A 22621-nucleotide genomic window follows, 5' to 3' on the forward strand; every position below is an offset into this window, starting at 1 on the left:
TTTCAAAATCATCGTTCCCTTCAGGTAACGATAAAATAGGCGCCGTAGTTAACTTCTTCTTCAATAATTGAAATGCGTTCTCCTGCTCCGAGGTCCATTCGTATTTCTTCCCTTTTTGCGTTAATGCTGTCAACGGCTTAGCTATTCGAGAAAAATCTTGAATAAACCTTCTATAATAACCGGCTAAACCCAAAAATTGGCGTATCTGTGTTGGTGTCTTAGGAGTCTCCCATTTTTCAATAGCTTCAGTTTTTGCTGGATCAACCTGAATTCCTTTGCTATTAACAACGTGACCAAGAAATTGCACTTCTTTCAACCAGAAAGCACACTTAGAAAATTTAGCGTATAGCTGTTCTTTTCTCAACAACTCTAATATCAACCTTAAATGCTCTTCATGCTCTTGCTCACTCTTGGAATAGATAAGAATATCATCAATGAAAACGATAACAAACTTATCTAAATACGGACTACAAACTCGATTCATGAGGTCCATGAATACAGCTGGCGCATTCGTCAATCCAAACGGCATAACCAAAAATTCTTAATGACCATAACGTGTCCGAAAAGCAGTTTTCGGAATGTCCTCTTCTTTAACGCGTAGTTGATGATAGCCCGATCTTAAGTCGATTTTTGAATAAACACATGATCCTTGCAATTGATCAAATAAGTCATCAATTCTCGGTAGTGGATACCGATTCTTGATAGTTAACTTATTTAATTCACGATAGTCTATACACATCCTAAAAGATCCATCTTTCTTTTTAACAAATAGAATCGGAGCTCCCCACGGTGAAGTACTTGGTCGTATGAATCCACGGTCCAGTAATTCTTTTAACTGACTTTGAAGTTCTTTTAACTCGGACGGTGCAAGTCTATATGGAGCACGAGCCACTGGTGCAGCTCCTGGTACTAAATCTATTTGAAATTCTACCGATCTAAATGGAGGTAATCCCGGCAATTCTTCCGGAAAAACTTCGGGAAAATCTCTTGCCACAGGCACGTCATTGATGCACTTCTCTTCCTTTTCGACTTTATTAACATGTGCTAAAATAGCGTAACATCCCTTTTCTAAACACTTTTTGGCTTTCAAACAGTTAATGAGTTTTAGCTTTGAATCACCCTTCTCTCCGTAAATCATCACCGGCATTTTATCCTTACCAGGAATACGAATTGCCTTCTTGGCACAAACAACTTCCGCTCCTATTTTGGACATCCAGTCCATGCTGACTATTACATCAAAACTTTCTAATTCTACGGGTATCAAATCAATCTTAAATGTTTCTCCGGCTAAATTTATCTTACAATCACGACAAATTTTATCGGCTTTAATTAGTTTACCATTAGCTAACTCAATCATGTACTTAGCATCTAGAGGTAATGATGAACAATTCAATTTAGTGTAAAAATTTATACACACGTAACTTCTATCGGCGCCAGTATCAAATAAAATAGATGCTGATAAGTTATTAATGGTAAACGTACCCGTAACAAGTTCCGGGTCTTCTCGTGCCTCTCTAGCATTAATAACAAACGCTCTTCCACGTGCAGGTCCGCCATTCTGATTCGGGCACTGGCTCTTATAGTGACCTTGTTTTCCACACCCAAAACAAGTAATGTTAGCCAAAGCAGTTCTATTTGCGTTGGTGGCAGGAGTCTTGTTGCCATTTGTAACGAGAGCCTTACAATCTTCCGCAAGATGACCTTGTCGATTACACTTGGTGCATAACACACTACAGTAACCAAAGTGATGTTTGTGGCAACGGTTGCATAAAGGATTTTGTCCTTTATAACCAAAGCTTAAACCACTACCCGCACTTTGCGTGTTTTCTTGTTTCTTAAAAGATTGTTGTTGGTTACCTCGATCATAATTTCCATTCCACTTTCTTTTGTTACCTGATACCTTCACATCAGTATTGGATACTTTCTTATCCATGATGACCTGATCCATTAGCTCGTTTGCCATGGTTATAGCTTCATGAATTGTCTTAGGTTTCGATGCTGTAACATTTGCCTTGACCTTTTTGGGCAAACCAGCTTTGTACATTTCAATCTTCCGTTCTTCGGTTGGAACCAATTCAGGACATAGCAAAACTAATTCCATGAATCGCTGGTTGTAGTTGGTGATTTCAGTACCAACCACCTTCAAACTTCGTAACTCATCTTCTAACTTAATAACCTCATTCCTTGGACAATACTCGGTGATTATCATTGCTTTGAATTCTTCCCATGGAGTATCATAAGCTACATCTCCTCCTACCGCCTTCACATAATTCTTCCACCATGTGAGTGCACTATCTTGTAAAGTGCACGATGCAAACTTGGTCATGTCTTTTTCATCACAACCACTGATTTTAAACACCGTCTCCATCTTTTCTATCCATCGGGTTAAACCGATCGGTCCTTCCGTTCCACTGAATGATGATGGCTTGCAAGCTTGAAACGTCTTGTAGGAGCATCCTACACGAGGATTTGGATTAACTGCAGCAGCTCTTGCAGCCTCAACCCATAACATTCTGTCGTTCACTCGCTGGTTGATGAGTTCCTCGAGTTCTTGTTCCGTCATTCGATTCAATCGCGCCATTTCCTAATGAAAGAAAATAATTATTCACATGGAATATTATAGATGTAGTGTGTATTTATAGTACATTTATAGCTTGTTAATAATATGAACCAGGTATTATTATAAAAGCCTTTTCTTCTTATTAGCGTTTTATAATTATATCTTGGGTAGTACCTACCCGTTAATGTTCATACTTAATAGCTTAGTACAGAATCAATTACTACAATCTAAATAATACTTAACCATGGAAAATTATTGCATTTCATACTTCGCTATTTTACATATGCTTATCTTACATCAAACTTTAAGCAAACCACACCAATAATATTATACAAAACATTATATGATTCCATGGCTTAATACGGCAGTGCATCGTTCGGTCTATTTTCTAGGGCGTTTAGTTCCAATGAATGGCCTAACGCTTATCCTAGCTGTCTGCCTACGTTTTGGCTGAGGAGCCGAAGAACTAGATGCGGGGATAGCACTAATAGGAATAGCGGGAATAGGGGTGGTAGTGTTGAGTGGAATTGGTGCTACGTCATTCTCACTAAGTTCGGGATTTGAATTTTCTAATTCATTCGCTTTTCGTTTCTTTCCTTGATCGAATTTTTCTTTCGTAATTTCTAGTATTTCTTCCTCGGGTTCACTTTCTTCTTCGGGTTCACTTTCTTCTTCGGGTTCACTTTCCTCTTCGGGTTCACTTTCCGATATTTCTATAGTTGGTTCATCCGGAAATTGTGAGTCTTCCCCAAAAATACCACTTTCGTCATCGGATATGTTAATGACTGAAACACAATCTGAAGGTTCTGATTCGGAGTCGCTGAATGTGATAATAAGTTTCGAGCCCGACATCTATCACACAACAACTAACCCATTAGTACTACATAATATTTACATATAAATTTTAACCAACAGTGATGAGCAATGGTTTTTTTTTTTTTTTTTTTAAATCAGACCCGGTCAAAGTCCAGACTTTACTAATGTATCCTAACGACTTCTCGGTTAGACACACTAATGCAAACCTGGTTCGCTAAGACCAACGCTCTGATACCACATGTCATAACCCGTCCTTAACCATAAGAACGTGTTAGATAACGTATGATTTCATTGCGAGGTATTGACCTCTATATGCGACATTTTTAAAAAAGGAAAACTGCATATATTATACATTACAAACCAAACCATTATTTTTGTTACAAGCTTTAGACAATAAAAAGATGATTATCGTTTAACGATAATCTTCGACTTACAAACTTTACAAATGATAATAACAACACGATTTCTAGCATATTTTACAACACACGTCCTCGGATATGCAGTTTTATTTTTGACACAAATATGAGTACGCATGATCCTGCTTAGATTCAACATAATGCAGCGAAAGCTTTAATTATCACCTGAGAATAAACATGTTTAAAAACGTCAACATAAAGTTGGTGAGATATAGGTTTAGTGCGCAGCAATATATATATATAGACCACAAGATTTCGTATATAAACATTTCAATAAAAATATTCTAAGTGGTTGAGCACTTGGTAACCATACTTAACATTTAATCACGTCGCATATTCCCTTTAATATGAAATCTCACTACACTGTACCGAGTGTAGTCACAAAACGAAGTACTGTGCAACCGTTGAATACTGGTCGTCCAGCCCGGTTGGGGTTGTCAGGCCCGATAGATCTATCAACAGGATTCGCGTTTACAATACCGCTGTAAATATTAGTTACCAAGCTACAGGGAAGTATGCCAGTGGTACAACTCAACGTAGAATATATTTTTCAGTTACTTGTGTCCATAACGTAAAACATAAAATACATGTATTCTCATCCCGAAATATTTAGAGTTTAAAAGTGGGACTATATACTCACTCTTGTCTTGATGATATATATATTTTGACTCGGTCTTCCGGTTGATATCACAAACCTATCCACATATAATATATCAATATGTTTTCATTTTTAAACAAACGTTATAAATATATACTTGTTATACTTTTAATACTTTGAATAATTCCTTAGTCCGTAGTTAGCAGTCCGATGTTAGTAATTCAATTTTAATGGTTCATTTTTAGATGTTTAATATACCCGCAATGAAATAAATAAAACCCCCAACGAAATCAATAAAACCCCATCGTATATGTGTTGGTCGAGATTAATCTTGACCCATGGTACCGGTGTTGTCAAATGACGTGTTGCGTACATAAAGTACCGGTGTTGTCAAATGACGTGTTGCGTACAAACATGGGATCTTATGATTAATCTTCTCGTATTGTTTACGGGTGATCCTGAACCATATAAAATTGAATTATAAGTACATATATATAAAATATCATGTTATCTTAGAAATATGTGATTTATATCATTTTTTCCAATTGATCCCGTAGTTGAAATGATCTAGGATAACCAATTTTGTTTCGGTCATAGTTTCTTCGTTACAAATCCGTTTTCGTTGATTCAAATTGCCATCTTCTTGGATCGAGTTCTTCTTTAAGACTATGAACTGTAAATACCTTGGTTTGTATTCAAAATCATACGGCATAAGTGAAACATTAGTGAAACATATGAAGTTAAACATTTTTGTTACAACAAAATCATTTAATGACCATTTTTCTAAAAATACTTATACTTTGAAAAACCAAGTTTTACCTTGTTAAATTAGCATATACATAAGTTATATTACAGGTCTTGAAGTATTTTAAAAGTTAAGTTAGAAGGATCTATTTAGTTTGCAAACAAGTTTGAAAACATTCAAACTATGTTCTTGTTGTTAAACTTTTGTACCACAAAATAAGATAGCTATATATATATGAATTGAATAAGGTTATGAACATAGATTCTACCTCAAGTTCCTTGGATAAGTTTGCTGTAAAAGAGGAGTAAGAAGCTAGAATCACAAGGGTGATAGAAGTGGATGAAAGATTGGAAGTAAGTTGGTGTTCTTGGAAGGTTTTCTTGAAGTGTTTTTGTATGGTTTTCTTATGGTGTTTTAGTATGGTTTTTGAAGCTAGATCTTTATGGAACTTTGCTGGATTGTTATGGAGTTTAGAGAGTAAGAAAGAGTGTGTGTTTTTAGTTAAGAGATTGAAGTAAAAATGAATCAAAAATGATGATACATATATACTCCTAAAAATGTGATCTTTAAGGATAACATGACAAAATTCTAGTTTGTATTTTTGTAATTAGTCTTGCAATGATTCAAAAGTAATTACCTAGCTCTAAGGGCATGAATAATGGCTGGTTAGGTGGTGATTTTGATGTGTATATACCAATAGTAAATACGTATAGGAGCTAGGTATGATACGAGTACAAATACTCTAGGTATACGTATAGAAATTTTGTGAAAAATGGAATGAGGATTCAAATATAGCTATCTTTTGTGAATACACTTATATGGTTTTATGTATTTAAGTCTTTAAAAGTTATTAAATACATTACTTATACAATATATGTATAAACATTATATGTCTTAAGTATTTATGTCAAATAACGTTACGTATAGTTATCGTTTTGAAAACTTAAGTTAGTAGTTTCAAAATATACTTGTAACTTATTGTTATTAATATAAAATGTGGTATTAAAACATTCTTTAATCATGTTAAATATGTATATATACATATATATACACAAACGTATAATTATCATATTTTGTATAGTTCGTGATATCATCGGTCAAACTAGACGGTCAAACGTTATGTAAAACTCTTTTCGGAAATATAAATCTCATCAATTTGGATTGCTTATCATGTTGGCAAGGTTTAATTTATGTAAATATTAATCTTATAAGTATAGTATGATCGAAAAAGTGCGGGTCGTTACAATTGCCATCAAGGGCCAACCGGCGGTCATTTCGGACCAAACCACACTGCAAGAAAAATCCTTGAATCGGGCTTTTATTGGCCCACGATCTTTAAAGATGCCCATGATTTCGTTCAGACTTGTAACGCATGCCAACGAACGGGTAACATCACGAAAAAGGATGAGATGCCTCAAACCGGCATCCAAGTTTGTGAAATCTTTGACATTTGGGGAATCGATTTCATGGGACCCTTTCCAAGTTCACATAAGTGCAAGTACATACTAGTAGCCGTTGACTATGTATCCAAGTGGGCTGAAGCAAAAGCTTTGCCTACAAATGATGCTAGGGTGGTGGTAAACTTCTTGAAAAATCTCTTCTCACGCTTTGGAATCCCAAAAGCACTCATATCCGACCGAGGAACACATTTTACCAACAACCTTCTTGAAAAGGTGTTGAAGAAGTATGGCGTAACTCATCGTTTCTCTACTCCGTACCACCCGCAAACAAGTGGTCAAGTGGAGAACACGAATCGTGCCTTAAAACGCATACTTGAGAAGACGGTTAATAACAACCCTAAAATCTGGCAACGCAAGTTAGATGACGTGTTGTGGGCTTTTAGGACTGCGTATAAAACACCAATAGGTACCACACCATTTAGACTTGTATACGGTAAAGCGTGTCATCTACCTGTTGAAGTTGAACACAAGGCATACTGGGCTACGAGAGAATGTAATACTGACCTTGTACAAGCAGGAGAAAATAGGTTATTACAACTTAACGAACTAGATGAATTAAGATTACAAGCCTACGAAAATTCTAAAACATATAAAGAAAAAACTAAAGTATGGCACGATGCACGATTAAAAAAGAAAGAATTTGAACAAGGGGATAAAGTATTGGTATTCCAATCACGTTTCAAGTTTTCACCTGGTAAACTTAGATCCCGATGGACTGGGCCATATATAATAAAACAGGTTTTTCCATCTGGATATGCAGAGTTGTATGGTAAAGACGGTGGAACTTTCAAAGTGAACGGACACAGACTCAAGTTATACTTTGAAGAAATCAATACTACGGAAAGAGACGAAACCACCTTCTACCCTAAGGACAAATAAATTCAGGGTAACTCTAAGGTTTTAAACTCCATTCTCGATTTTTATTCTTATCTTTAAGAGTGGGGTTAGATTGGTCTTTCCCTAGCAGACCCTAAAGAACTAGTCTTCTCCCTCCATTCTACCTTTTTAATTTCTTTTTGTTTTTATTGTTTAATTTCAAGATGCGCAGTCAGTATATCTACAACCATTTCATTTTAAAGTGCGATAAGATTTTACCGAGGGATGTGGTGTTAGATATTAAGAAAAGATGCGATAAGGCGAGGAAAGAAGAAAGACAGAAACTAAATGAGACAAACTATGCAAGAGGAAAATCTAAATCAGCTAAATTGCGTCGAGCACGTCATTTGGGTAAATGTGTGAAATGTGGAAAACCGACTCACTCCGGAGATTGCCCAAAGAACCAAACGGACTCTAATTACGAGTACGTAACCTTATGCCGAGAAGGGCCTTTAAAATGTGCAGAAGAAAACCTCTTAAACCAGCGAGGTTACGCCTACGAAGCAATGGGGAGCGAAATAATGCGACTCCACTACGAGGCGAGCCAACGAGGCTTCACTCTTTAAATCTTTTTCTCGCCAATTGTGTGTTTGTGCATTTTTGTGTGTAATGTTTTGGTGTGTTTGGTTTGTTTTTGTTTGTTGTGTGTTCTATTAAAACGGTCTACCATTTAAAAGTGATGAACCTTGAGTTCAATATGTTTTCATTGAAAACGATAAATGTTAAGTGTTATAACTGAATTATCGTTTTCCAAATTGCACGAAATTTCTTGTTGGATTCATAAGATATCTGTTAAATAGTAAACCACGAAAACAAAATAAAAATTTAAAAAAAAAATCCTTTCTACTAAATTGAAGGTGAAACGCCTTGAGTTTAACTTGTTTCTTTGAAAATGAAAATGTTTAGGTGTCACAACTGAATTTTCATTCTTCAATTTGCACAAATTTTTTTTGTTAAATTCTAAAAGTCTACAGTAGATTGCAAAATATACCTTTTTATCAATAACCGTAAAAATATATAACTTGTAAATCTTTGTCGTGGATAATGATAGGTTTGACGACCGAATTTATCTCTACCTAATCGATAGGAAACAAAGTTTTAAGTTTGAAAATTAGTTGATTTAGGGGTATACAAAAAAAAAAAAAAATAGAGTGTATTTTAATTTGTGTAATTTTTATTTTTCATGTACTTGTTTTAAAATTAAAAATGTTAATAATTTTAACACAAAAATAGAGTGTTTTTATTTTATTTTAAATTTGTTTTCGAAAAACATTAAAAACTTTAACTTTTAATGGATTGAATTTTATAAATTGAAATTATTGAAACATGTATTGAAATTAAAAATTTATAAACGGATTAAGATCAGGTCTAACAACCGAATTTCTGTTACAAATATAAATTTATAAAAGATATTTTTAAATTCAATTGATTTTAAGTTATATAAAAAAAAAAAAATACAGACAAAGCATACGCGAATCGTGTAGACCTACACGAAACGCGTGGAATTCAAAGCATACGCGAAACGCGTAGACTTACGCGAAACGCGTAAGGTCAAAAACACTGAACATAACAGATCAGGCTAGCTCGTCTCATACAGGTACTTCTGATTTCGATATGCTCCAGAATTCTTTTAACGCATTGAGTTTAGATGTACGTAACTCATATCAAAACTGGGGAGTGAGATCAGAAGACCAGTATACTGCTTTGTCTCGGCAATTGGGGGATATTAGGCATACCCAACTAGATCAGTATAATTTTCTGTCTAACATCCGATACGATCAGAGGGGTCAGGGAGCACAATTAGAGTGGGCGCATCATCAGGCATATTTATACGCGTCTAACCCGCAGAATTACGCACCCTCAGCCTATCCTTCATACCCCCAATGGCAGACACCCAATGACCCTCTACCTCCACCATATGACCATAACGCCGCCATAGCCGCGAGTCAGGATGCATATAGGCGTTTCTACGAGGAACAACGCCTAAACGAGCAACGGCAGCGACAGCAACAGGAGGAAGGCGAACGAGGAGGCCCATTTTGGAGCCCATTTGACTAGTTCTATTGTTTTAAATATTTTTATTTTTATGGTGTGTAATAACATTATTGTATGGTGTGTTTTAATACTTTTATACTTCTTATGTTTTATTATATATTAGTAAGAAATTAGTGTGGGGTAATATTGTTTTGTACGATTGAAGTACAACCCCATGTTTTGTATGTTTTTAACATGGTTTTGACAGGTACAGAAGAAAATGCAATTAGACGAAACGAAACATTGAATTACATTGTGATACAAACGTTGGATAAAATCATAGGTAAAACAATTTGAAAATCCAAATGGGTTAACAAAGGAAGTTCCAAATACTTCACACTATTTGTCCTCTCAAATTTATACATTATTATCTGATTTTATGTAATGAGGGCATTACATAATCTTAAGTGTGGGGTGGGAATATATAAATTCTTGAGAACTTATAATTTGGTGATTTTTATCAAGATTTATAAAAATTTTAAACAAATATATCAAATGAATTTTTAAGGTAACTACGAGCGATTAAAGCATAGGTGTCAAAAACCGAAATTATCGTCTCAATACATTAAAAATGCATAAGTTTATTTGTTTAAAACCTATAAAAGAAAACCAAGTATAACAAGAATTTATAAAACCTTATGTTGAGAACCATATATCACATGTTTCTATGAAGTTATTGCAGATATCATTGCTTTGGAACGTATAAACCTGAATATTCCACTATTACGAGTAATAGAGGATGAATCAAGTCCATCCCGTAAGGAAGTAAAGTCTTCCAAATTGACACACTTGCTAACTTATGTTAGAAGATGTAGTCCAGAACAGCTGTAGGTTGACGAAAAATCTTGTAAAGTCATCCCTAAAATCGGCTGGAAATCCACCTAACCTCAGCATCAAACAGGGTTTTTGGTGGTCAGACTTATCCTAACCATGAGAAGGATATGTCTCGTACAATGGGGGGGGTACAATGCAAATTAGCTTTTAAGACTAATGAATCTAATCCCCAGATGGATAATCTCCGTAAAGATTAACCGCATCTATGTTTGACCGCGGTCAACATACATATGCCATAACAAATTGAGGTGTGCAAACTCATGGTTCACCGATGATATTTGGACACGATATAATTTTGTTCTAAAACTTATGCTATTTTATGAATTATATTTGTGTAAAACCATTTTTTGGACATTCGGCTTCAAGTTCCATGATACTACAATCATGGGGGCGAATAGCTTGCTAATCGCCGACTGAGACTTCGGTTTTCAGTTACCCTCAACCGGAATTTGAGGTTAAAACCGGAAAACGTGTCTAGTGTATAAACTAGCATGACATTTTATAAAATCATAAAACGTTTTCACAAGGTCCAATTTTCCCTAAGGATCCAAATTTTTAAACCCTAATCACGAGTTTCATGTTTGTTTCTGTTGTCAGAATTTCGTTTCGTGTGCGTGTGATCCAATAAATACTGTGTTGTGTAATATATTTCATATAGCGTGTGTTTCATTTCGTGTAGTGTGTGTTGTGTGATCTAATGTTCGATAATAAAGATATATATAATGTTCCGATTCTGTTCAAAGATGTAATTGCTTGAGGACAAGCAACATTCAAGTGTGGGGTATTTTGATATTGCTCTAAACATACATATTATTCGACGCAATATCACTTATATTTCATCAGCTTTTATCATTTACGAAGACATTCAACGTATAATATTCAAGAAAAACGACAAAAGTGGACAAGAGCTTGCTATTTGAAGATTCGACGATAAAACGATAGTTTTAACCAAATTTATATCAAGAAACGTTTATCCGAATGAAAGTACAAGATAATTGAAGAAAAGAGTTTAAATGGAAAGTGCCAAGTCAATTTAACGTCAACACGGGATCAACATAGAACAAACGAAAAAGAAAAATAAAGAAAACTGCCATTATCTCTTACGCGAATCGTGTAGAGTCACACGAAACGCGTAGTAATTTAGCCTTACGCGAATCGTGTGACCTCTACACGAAACGCGTAATGTTAGGCCGAATTTAATCATTCATCAGATAAGGGCGGCTGCTTTTTGGAGATAAAAACTAATTCTTTTAGAATTGAGATACAGCAATGAAGTCCATCAACTATCACCTACTACATCTTGTAGGCTTTAAATACGGAGTACTAGTTGAACATCAAAGTGTACAGAAAATATTAGACAACATATCATACAACATTACTATACACATACAAATTAATTTAGTTACTGTTATTTTGTTTTCAAGTACTCTGTATAATTAGTTTCAAGGTTCAATATTTAGGTAGTTTTAAATATTAAGGGTGTATTGTTCGCGTGAAGGGTGTTGTTATTTGTAATTTTCTACCGTTTGAAGTTAATGAAAGTGAAGAATTTTTAGTAAGTATATCTTGTTAAAATTATCGTTGTTATTATGTTTGCATATTTATATTTTTATGTTCATCCTAGTAACATGAGTAGCTAAATTTCCATAGTGTTTGCTTAGATGTAAAGCCCCTAGTGAAATGGATTGTTACTATTTGTAAAAGTTAAAATGTAACTTTAGTATTTTTAATATTGAGCCTAGTTAAAAGAACCATTTTTATGTAATTAGGTATTTGATCCTTGCCACTTAATTTATTAAGTTTAAATAACGAAAGTTGTTTTTATGTATATAAATTAAGCTTCAACATTAAAAATGATCTAGACGAATTTATGGATAAGTTATTAACACCAATTTAGAAATAAACTTCGGTGGTTTGGGTAATATCAATAATTATATGATAGTGAAATTATAAAAAGGGAAACCGTTATGATTTGGGTTTTGGCGAAAGTCAAAACTAGGCTAGGTCTCAATTTAAATACTTGGGGAATAGTAGCTTTCTAAATAAAATCCGTTGAAAATTAGATTTGATTTAGTTAGTCGTAACCTTATATTTTTTCGAAAGAAAAATGTAAAGTTTATTACTAAAACATTTTAATAGGGCTTAAATTCAAAACAATCCATAGACCTAGAGGTGACACATTTAAGTAAACACTCCCATTTATCCCATTATTATTTCTTGTAAACGTATTATTATCATTATTTACGAATTATTATTTTAAAATATAAAAACAATACATAAAAACATTTAAATTCGTAACAGACTGTTTGTCACATCGTATAAGTCATACGCGAATCGTGTATGGTATACGCGAAACGCGTATGCCTGTAATTCAAACTGTACGACCAGATTCACACAATTCGCGTAGGTTTTAAATTATACGCGATACGCGTATAAATACGTGAAACGCGTATGTACAAGACACGGCTACAGTACCAGTAGGGTTAAAATTAGGGTTTTATTTATTTAATTAGTTTAAAATTAGGGTTTTAGTTATTTTACTATTATATTTAGGTTATTACTTATATTAGTTCTTATAAAATACTTTAATACATGTTAAATCCTAATAATTAGTGTTAATTATAATACTTTATAATTAGAAATTAGTTTACAATTAGTTAATCATTTTAATTCCTTTTAATTTGTATTAATCTTTTTAAACATGTCATTTAGTTAATTTAAATAAGTTTATATTATAATTGCTCAAAACAAAATTCTAAACATATAGTTTTATTAAAAGTTACTATTTTACTAATTGCTATTTAGTAATATAATTGTCGCATCATAATCAGTATATTTTCATTTAGTTCCTTTTTAAGTTAATTATTGTAATCTTGTAATTTTATTTAGTAAATTAGTTTAATTTATTTTCTTTTACTGTTATATTATAAATTCCTAATCCAAAACCCCCTTTAATTAAGTTTGACATCAAAGACTATTAAAAACTATTAAACACTCCATCTCCCTGTGGAACGAATCGGATTTACCGACAAACTAAACTACACGGATAGGACTAGTTGCCTATATATGTGTGAAATCAACCTGAATTCAATAAAATACCACATATACAATAAATCAATTCGTGTAACAAAACAACTCAAATCCGTTCATAAATAAAGGTTACGATTCGCAACATCATCTTCCGTAGATGAAGTGCGGCTCGTTCATCCTCTCGATCGAGGTGTTTTCAAGAATCATGAAAGGTTTGAACGCAGATTGGAATTGTCAAGATACAAATGAGGTTTAAAATGAGATCAAGTGGCAAACTTGAAGAAATGTTTAGTTTCATATGTTATAATCAATATTTTAATTCATTTTAATTATCCAATATTATTAGTCTACAGTCGATAGTCCACACTTAACAGTCCAATAATTCTTATATAGTTTAATATATAATATTCGAATTAATTAATACGTTTCGTGACCCGTATACGTCTCAGACTCGATCACAACTCAAACTATATATATTATTGTAGAATCAACCTCAACCCTGTATAGCTAACTCCCGCATTACTGCATATAGAGTGTCTATGGTTATTCCAAATAATATATATAGATGCGTCGATATGATATGTCAAAACCTTGTATACGTGTCCCGATATTTAAAGTGCGTAAAAATAAATAACAGAAATTAAATGACGATAAATAAAGTGCGTAAAATAAATAACAGAAATTAAATGACAATAAATAAAATTGCGAGAATTAAAATTGCGATAAATAAATGCAATCAGTTAGCTAGGAACAGTTAGCTGGAAATAGTTAGCGTGGATTCTTAACCAAATTTCTCATAGTTAATTTGTTTGTTTCTAACAAATTTTATTTTGTCCAATGTTTTCTTCATTATGCCACTTGTTGGATTCTGATAAATCAAAATCCAAATATGAAATTGGATGAAAATAGTTATTCTGCGGTGAACGGATTCGTATATCTGTGGATGTAGGTAGAATAGTAAATGACCGTTGAATCGGAATTGAAAGAATGTACAGTGTAACTTATTAATGTGAAATCTAAATATTCCTCAGGTATTACCTACCCGTTAAAATATTTTCATCATTAACAGTTTTTACAAAAGAATTTTTAATTACAATCTTTATGAAAACATATATACATATATATTTTCTTCAGACGTAATCATGGATTTAATGAGTCAATGTGATTTTAAACTCATCAGATTTACAGCTAGAACTAGAGTACATAATCTCTAAAACATTAGAGATTACATAATCGCCATGAAGGACGAAGATAAATGATGTAGAACGATTCGCAGATTGATGATTATGCTCGAGGTACAGAATGAGATGTTGAGGCATGGATTGTTGATGGTGCTGGTGCTGTTACTGATGGTACTGTTGGTGCCGGTGATGTTGCTGAAGCTGGTAAATTTTGCACTATATTTTCCAAATTGATTACTCAAGCGCGAAGCTCGTTGACTTCTTCCATTATTTCGGGATGATTGTCGGTTGGAACGAGTGGATGAATAAGGTTCAGTATTTGGGATATCATATAATTATTGTGAGATATCCTGTAAATGAAGGTAAATATGGTGTTTCGGACAGGTTCGCCAGTAAGTGCATCAGGTTCATCGTCAAGAGTGTAGGTTGGTGGGTGGAAAGGATCGCCTTCTTCTCGTCTCAATCGGTTAAGTCGACTACGAACCCATCATATGAATTGGGGATGGCTGATTGGTTGATTCATTCTGGTGACGCTGCTTTCAGAGCTTAGGTGAACATCCATGTCGGAATAGCGGTCGGAATAACTATCGGAATAGCTATCGAAATCTGAGGGACTCGAACTGGTTGAGGGATTCATCTTGTACGATCAGATGAAGGATTTTCGACAAGAAATAGATTATAGGATGTAGATTAGTACCCTGCAATACCTAATTTACATATGCATATATAATACTAAAATCTCATAAGTTACGGAGGAATCTACGGAAGCTGTCAGGAAAAGTATACAGTAACAGATACGCTAAGATATGAATTTTGTCTATACACTATCGATGCATTAAATGCAGTAAGACGTGTCTAGACTTTAAGGATGATAAGCAAATAATTTTCGACACAAAATGATAAGCAAAACTTTTGACATGCAGACACGGTCAAAGTCCAGACCCACTAATGCATCTAAACAACTATCAGTTAGACACACTAATGCAAGACCTGGTTCGCTAAGACCACTGCTCTGATACCACCTGTGATGACCCGTCCTAATCCTCCTGGACGAAGTCATCAACATCTGGTCCCATTGCGAGGTACTGACCTAAATATGCCATGTACGACTCCAAGTAATATCTTTAAAATGAGCATATGCACAGCGGAAGATTTCTTTCATACCTGAGAATAAACATGTGACGATCGCTCCAAATCCATATGGACGAACACGTCATTCATCGATTTCATTGCGAGGTATTTGACCTCTATATGATACATTTTGTAAACATTGCATTCTTTTGAAAAGGCACACCATAAATGAATATTTAAATCAAAGGTTTTCGACATCTGATGATTTCTACATATAGACAATCACCGTAAATAATAGTTTACAATAGTACTTCCATTGACAATGCAGTCAAAATAAGATACATGGTGATGATTTGGTGAAAGCAACGTTTCCTTGATAAATATGCCATGTAAGACTCCATGCACATAGCTTGTCTAACATATAAGCAAACAGCGGAAGACTTCTAGGGAACCTGAGAATAAACATGCTAACAAGTGTCAACACAAAGGTTGGTGAGTTCATAGTTTTAGTGTTTCGCATAATCTGTATATAAAAGTGGATCACAAGATTTTAGTTGTTTCATCCAGAAACGTTTATCAATAGATTCTACATAACAGAGCACCCTGGTAACTAAACTTTAACGTTATAATGATAAATACCCCATTTGTTTTAATACACGCAAACCAACGTGTCCTAAACTCAAATAACACACGTCCGTTAAAAGGCTAGCGCTCTAGCTCGGACGGGGATGTCAAGCCCTATGGATCCATATACTGTTATTCGCGCCCACCAGTCCATATCCTATGTACTGGCAGTTACTAGTTACCAAAACTAAGGGATTTTCGGTTCAAACTCAGTGTAGAATTTAGTATGTACTTGTATCCATTGCGTTTAAAATAAAGTGCATGTATTCTCAGCCCAAAAATATATATTGCAAAAGCAATTAAAAAGGGAGCAAATGAAACTCACACATATAAATATTGTATATCGGTTAATAAAGCATTTGCATGTATTCTCAGCCCAAAAATGTAGAGAGTAAAAGGGATCTTATGAAACTCACCTTAGCCGCATAAAAAGTCGTTCACCAAAATGTGACCGAAACTTGGATTACCAAATAACCGTAGATCTCAACCTAGAGAACATATGTTGGTCAATAATTGTTTATCAAGCTAGGTCAGGTCATAGTGTATCACAATCCTAATGCTCGAGATCGACATACAATAGTTATCAAAAGTTATTTCAAAAAGTCAATCTGACTCCATACAATAGTTGAACGATCATGGCAATCGAATCATTTTAATATTTCACATAGTTTTCCAATTCTTGTAAAATTAAACTATAGTTTTTATAAGGCTTTAAAATATGATAAAACAATTAGTTTTGACAATTGTTCAATAAAACGAGACGTGCCTTATATAAGATTTCAGTTACTCGGTTGGTAATATTTAAAAATCCATTTTATCAATCTCGTAAACAAGTTGTTTATATCTTAATTGCAGATTCAAAAGCAATTTCAATTAACGTCAATCATAATTCAGTTGATCATATCTTTTAATCCGTTCATCGAAGCTATTCGATATCTAAATGAAAAGTTATTGATTTTTCGCCAGCTTTCCAAAAACATGTATATCATATACCTTTTACCAGTAATATATGTATTTAATTCGTGATTCATTATAACTGTTTAACGACGAAATTTAGCATACAATCATGTATAAATATATATACTCGAGCACTGGACATGGATACACAATTAATATATAAAAGATAAAATATGAGTGCTTACGTATCAATATTGAGATTCAATATTGTAGGAAAGTACGTAAACGTAACGGAGATGATAAACACTAGGTTTGACTTTACGAGCATAATCCCTAAATCATACCCATAACCTCCATAGCTATAACTCATAATTTCCTTAGCTCTATCCCGCTCGAAAAACCATTTTGAAAGTGACAAGCTCATGACCTCGTCGTAGTATTTTATGTATAATATTACTAAAAATATTAAGATTAATAATAATAATAATAATAATAATAATAATAATAATAATAATAATAATAATAATAATAATTAATATAAATAATAAATAATAATAATATTACGCATGGAGTAATATATGTGTAAGAACTCGAGCAGAAACTGGACTTTTATAGGCAACTTTTTGAAATCTGATGCCCATGCGATCGCATGAGTTTTTAGTGTATTTGCCATGCGATCGCATGGCCGCCTGATCCAGCTCAAAATGTTTTTGTTTTCTTGTTTGTCGACATATTATTATATAATATATATAATTTAAATAATTAATTATATATTATATTAAATTCATGTGCATAGTTGACTTGTAATTTTCGTTCCGATGACCCGTACGTTGTCACTCGACTTATGTCCCGGTTTCGGTTTCTCGAACGCATTTTTGTACGCTTAGAAAACTCGCAATTTACGTTTTGTGACTCGTACCTTTGTCAAAATATAGTCTTAAATTATCAATAAACTATATCATTCAAAGTGTATCTTAAACTTTCGAGTGTTTTGGTCATTTACTTCTATAAATCATTGTCTCGCTATTTGTTGATATATATATATAATAACAAATCGTTTTATGACCAAGTTAATATATATTTTCAACATTCATAAACACGTTTTAAATATACGTCGCAAGTTATTCATACAATTAATATTCCAACTTATCATATATATTCAAATAAATATTTAAACCAATAAGTTTAATGTACGGTATTAAACAATTAAAACTTTATTACGTTTTCAAGTTATAGTATATATATGTATCTATTTACATGTAATGGTTCGCGAATCGTTGAGAACAACCGAAGGGTACTTGAATAGTTCAAAAATTTTGAGATTCGGTTTTACAGACTTTGCTTATAGTGTCGGAAACGTTAAATCATTTAAAGATAAAGTTTAAATTTGGTCAGAAATTTCTGGGTCATCACAGTACCTACCCGTTAAAGAAATTTCGTCCCGAAATTTGAGTGAGGTTGTCATGGCTAACAATAAAAATGTTTTTATGACGAATATGAGTCGATAAATAGAGTTTTATCACCGTTGAATAATATGGATAAAACAATCCAATTACTTGAAGCGTATGAGAGAATCCGTCGTAATAAAGTGAAATGGAGAATAGAGATTCATCTTAACTTTTGACGTATTAACGATTGATTTCCAGAATTTAAGGAATAGAAAATCTTCATAATCTATATAAGATTTGATTCTTCGGAATTTGTGGAAATTAGGATTTTCTTTGATTAAATGCGTAATCTGCCTCGATTGCTATATCTGATATTTCGCTATAAATTGACCTCTTCCGTTTCATTTCTTTCACCACTCCTACATCTTCTTTCTTATTTCATACATCCCAATAGATTGTGAAAATGCTTAATCCAGTTCTGATTCTTGATATTTTCTTTGCTATCGTATCCTTCATTCTTCTTTTTCATCTGCCACCAGAGGAGGTTATTTTCTTCTACTATTACCTTGGGGTTATAGTGTTTTTCATTCTCCCGTGTCTTTATATTGCTATACGCATTGATATACACGGTTTGTAATTTCATGTTTGTTATCGGGCTTTATATCTCCCCTTATATTTCAATGTCCCTACTTCTGTCTTCTATAATCATTGTCATTCACGGTTAATACTCCCTCTTATTTGCTGCGATTTATACTCCAATTTCTATTTCGGAGCTTTGTCCCTTCGTTTCTTCTTCTTGCGATTAGGCATCACTTGTAATGGTCCAGAATTCGTAGTTATGGAGTTTTGGATAAACATAGTTAATGTTCTAAGAAAGAAATGGTAATGGCACAATCTGACTTGTCAAATTACCAGAATATCCAGAAAAGACCGAATCATCAAGAAATATATTTTCTTGATATATTTAGAGATTATATGGAATGAAAGAGTTATGTAACATGGTTTATGATGAGGGTGGGATCTGTGAACCTTTATCAAGTTCCATTAGAAACTCAGCATGACTTACTGTAATATAATCACGTTGATCAAGTGTCGTTATATTATACTAACTCATGCTTCAATTCCCAACATTACTTTAAAACATCTATTTTTTGAATTTTTTAGATTTTAGAAACTAAAATAGTTTCTTTTATGATGTAACAAAGATAGCGCGAAGAGATGAATGATTTCAGATAAGAATGGTTATAAAAAAAATATCTTCAGAAATATGGAGGATATTTATAATGGAAGATACGATGATATCTTAGAATATTTAAGATAAGATGGTGATGAAGAATATTGTTCGCAAAGGTTTTAGAGTAAGGAGCAAGGTATTTGCGAAGGATTTCAGCAGACATTGAATCATTTGTATTCTTTGAAGGTAGATTTCGTTTTTGTGATTTGTCCACAGCCTCCTTCATACTTTGCTCAATCCGTTTTCCAGTTCCAAACTTTCTCTTTTTCTGAGCTTTGCCAGCACACTATCCTTTATCATCAAACTTTTTACTGTTAAGGTCGTTTACAGTTTTTGTTGCTTCATCAGCATTTTTCAAGATTTCGAGAACCAGTTTGCGGTTTAAGGTGTTTTTCAGAAACTTCACATTCAAAGTCTGTAAGTCTTGAAGGTAAACGTTATATGTATATATATAACTGTTGGCGAAAAATTGCTACGAAATTCAAAATACTGATTTGCTAATTCCCAGTAGTTGGTATGACAATTGTTGTTACAAGTTGTATATGGGTACTTGATAGAGTTTCAATGAATAATTATCGTGATTTTTTCGGAGAGGCTTAATGATCAATGTAGTTGTTGATAAGTTTACTGCTAATGTGGTGGAATATGAAAGGTTCCCCGGTAACAATGATGAAGGGGTAATCGTTATAATAAGTCTTATTCGAATGAACAATTGAGGGTGATTTGCCGAAGTAGTGACAAAACTGTCTATTTTGAAAAGGGATTGAAAAGTTATTTTAGCTAATACATGCCAAAGGGTCTGATACGGATACGTGTTAAACTATGACTTTAGTTTCGAGGGTTTTTCAGGTACAAGACCGCGGTTAACATGTGGTTAGATCATCATCTCGATGATTCATTATTTGAAGTGTCTTCAGGAATTTCGAGGGATTTGAACATAGATTGTAATTGTTAATATTCTTATGATGTTCTAGGAATTTGAATGATACAGATACTTTTCTGGGTTATATGATGTTCTAGCACAGTTTTGAAGTCAAAGTATAGCTTCGAAAAATGTAGGAATCTAAGAATGATGTCTTTTGTTAAATCTTGACTTTGGATTTTGATTTGTCAAAATCAAAATATGTAATCAAATTTGGATGAGGATGGTTGTTTTGATTTTTATAAAAGAATATATATTGTTGTGAAAGTAGTGAGTATAGTTGATGATTTGTTGAATCAGAATCGAATAATGTAACATATTAATAGTGAATTTATATATCTCTCGTGTATTACCTACCCGTTAAAATATTCTCACCATTAACAGTTTGTACAAAAGAGTTTTCTTAATTACATTCTTTATGAAAATACATCTACATATATATTTTCTTTAGATGTAATCATGATTTAAATGAGTTAACATAATATTAATCTCATCTGGTTTTTGACTAGGACTAGAATATATAATCTCTAAAACTTTTAGAAACTACATATTCTCTACAGAATATTTCTTCGATGAAGTTATGAATCAATACCTCATCATTTGTTGTTGTTGGTATTCCTTGGTATCTATGGTGCGTATGACGTTGATGTTCGAGGTACAGATTGTGATGTTGAGGCTTGCGGTGCGGATGTTGTTGTTGGTGGTGGTGATGGTACTGTTGGTGTTGCTGATGGTGGTACTGTTGCTGTCGGTGCTGCTGCTGGTGCTTGTAACCTTTGCACCACATTCTCCAAAGCCACTACCCGAGCGCGAAGCTCGTTAACTTCTTCTATTACACCTGGGTGATTGTCGGTTCGGACGAGTGGACGAATAAGATCTAGAATTTGAGATAATATATAATCGTGATGAGACACTTTGGAAATGAGAGAGAAAATGGTGTCTCGAATAGGTTCGCCGGTAAGTGCTTCAGGTTCTTTGCCAAGAGGGCAATGTGGTGGATGGAAGGGATCACCTTCTTCTTATCTCCAATGACTAAGCAGGCTACGAACCCATCCCCAATTCATCCAGAATAGGTGATGGCTGATTGGTTGATCCATTCCGGTTACACTGTCTTCGGAATTCAGGTGAATATCCATATCGGAATAGCTGTCGGAGTTTAAGGAATTTGAACTTGATACGTGATCCATCTTGTATAATTAGAGGGATGATTTTTGATATGAAATAGATTATAGAATTTAGATTGGTACTCTTCAACACATAATTTACATATGTATATATAATACCAAAATCCCGTAAATTACGGAGAAATTTTCGGAATATGTCAGGAAATGTTTACAGTAACAGATATGCTAAGATATGAATTTTTGTCTATACACTATTTATGCAATAAATGCAGGAAAACGTGTCTAGACTTAAGAATGATAAGCATATAATTTCCGACAAGAAATGATAAGCAAAACTTTTAACATGCAGACACGGTCGAAGTCCAGACTTACTAATGCATCTTAACAACTATCAGTTAGACACACTCATGCAAGACCTGGTTCGCTAGGACCAACGCTCTGATACCAACTGTGACGATCGCTCCAAATCCATATGGACGAACACGTCATTCATCGATTTCATTGCGAGGTATTTGACCTCTATATGATACGTTTTGTAAACATTGCATTCTTTTGAAAAGGCACACCATAAATGAATATTTAAATCAAAGGTTTTCGACATCTGATGATTTCTACATATAGACAATCACCGTAAATAATAGTTTACAATAGTACTTCCATTGACAATGCAGTCAAAATAAGATACATGGTGATGATTTGGTGAATGCAACGTTTCCTTGATAAATATGCCATGTAAGACTCCATGCACATAGCTTGTCTAACATATAAGCAAACAGCGGAAGACTTCTAGGGAACCTGAGAATAAACATAC

This window comes from Rutidosis leptorrhynchoides, chromosome 2 (assembly GCF_046630445.1).
Source record: "Rutidosis leptorrhynchoides isolate AG116_Rl617_1_P2 chromosome 2, CSIRO_AGI_Rlap_v1, whole genome shotgun sequence".
NCBI lineage: Eukaryota > Viridiplantae > Streptophyta > Magnoliopsida > Asterales > Asteraceae > Rutidosis > Rutidosis leptorrhynchoides.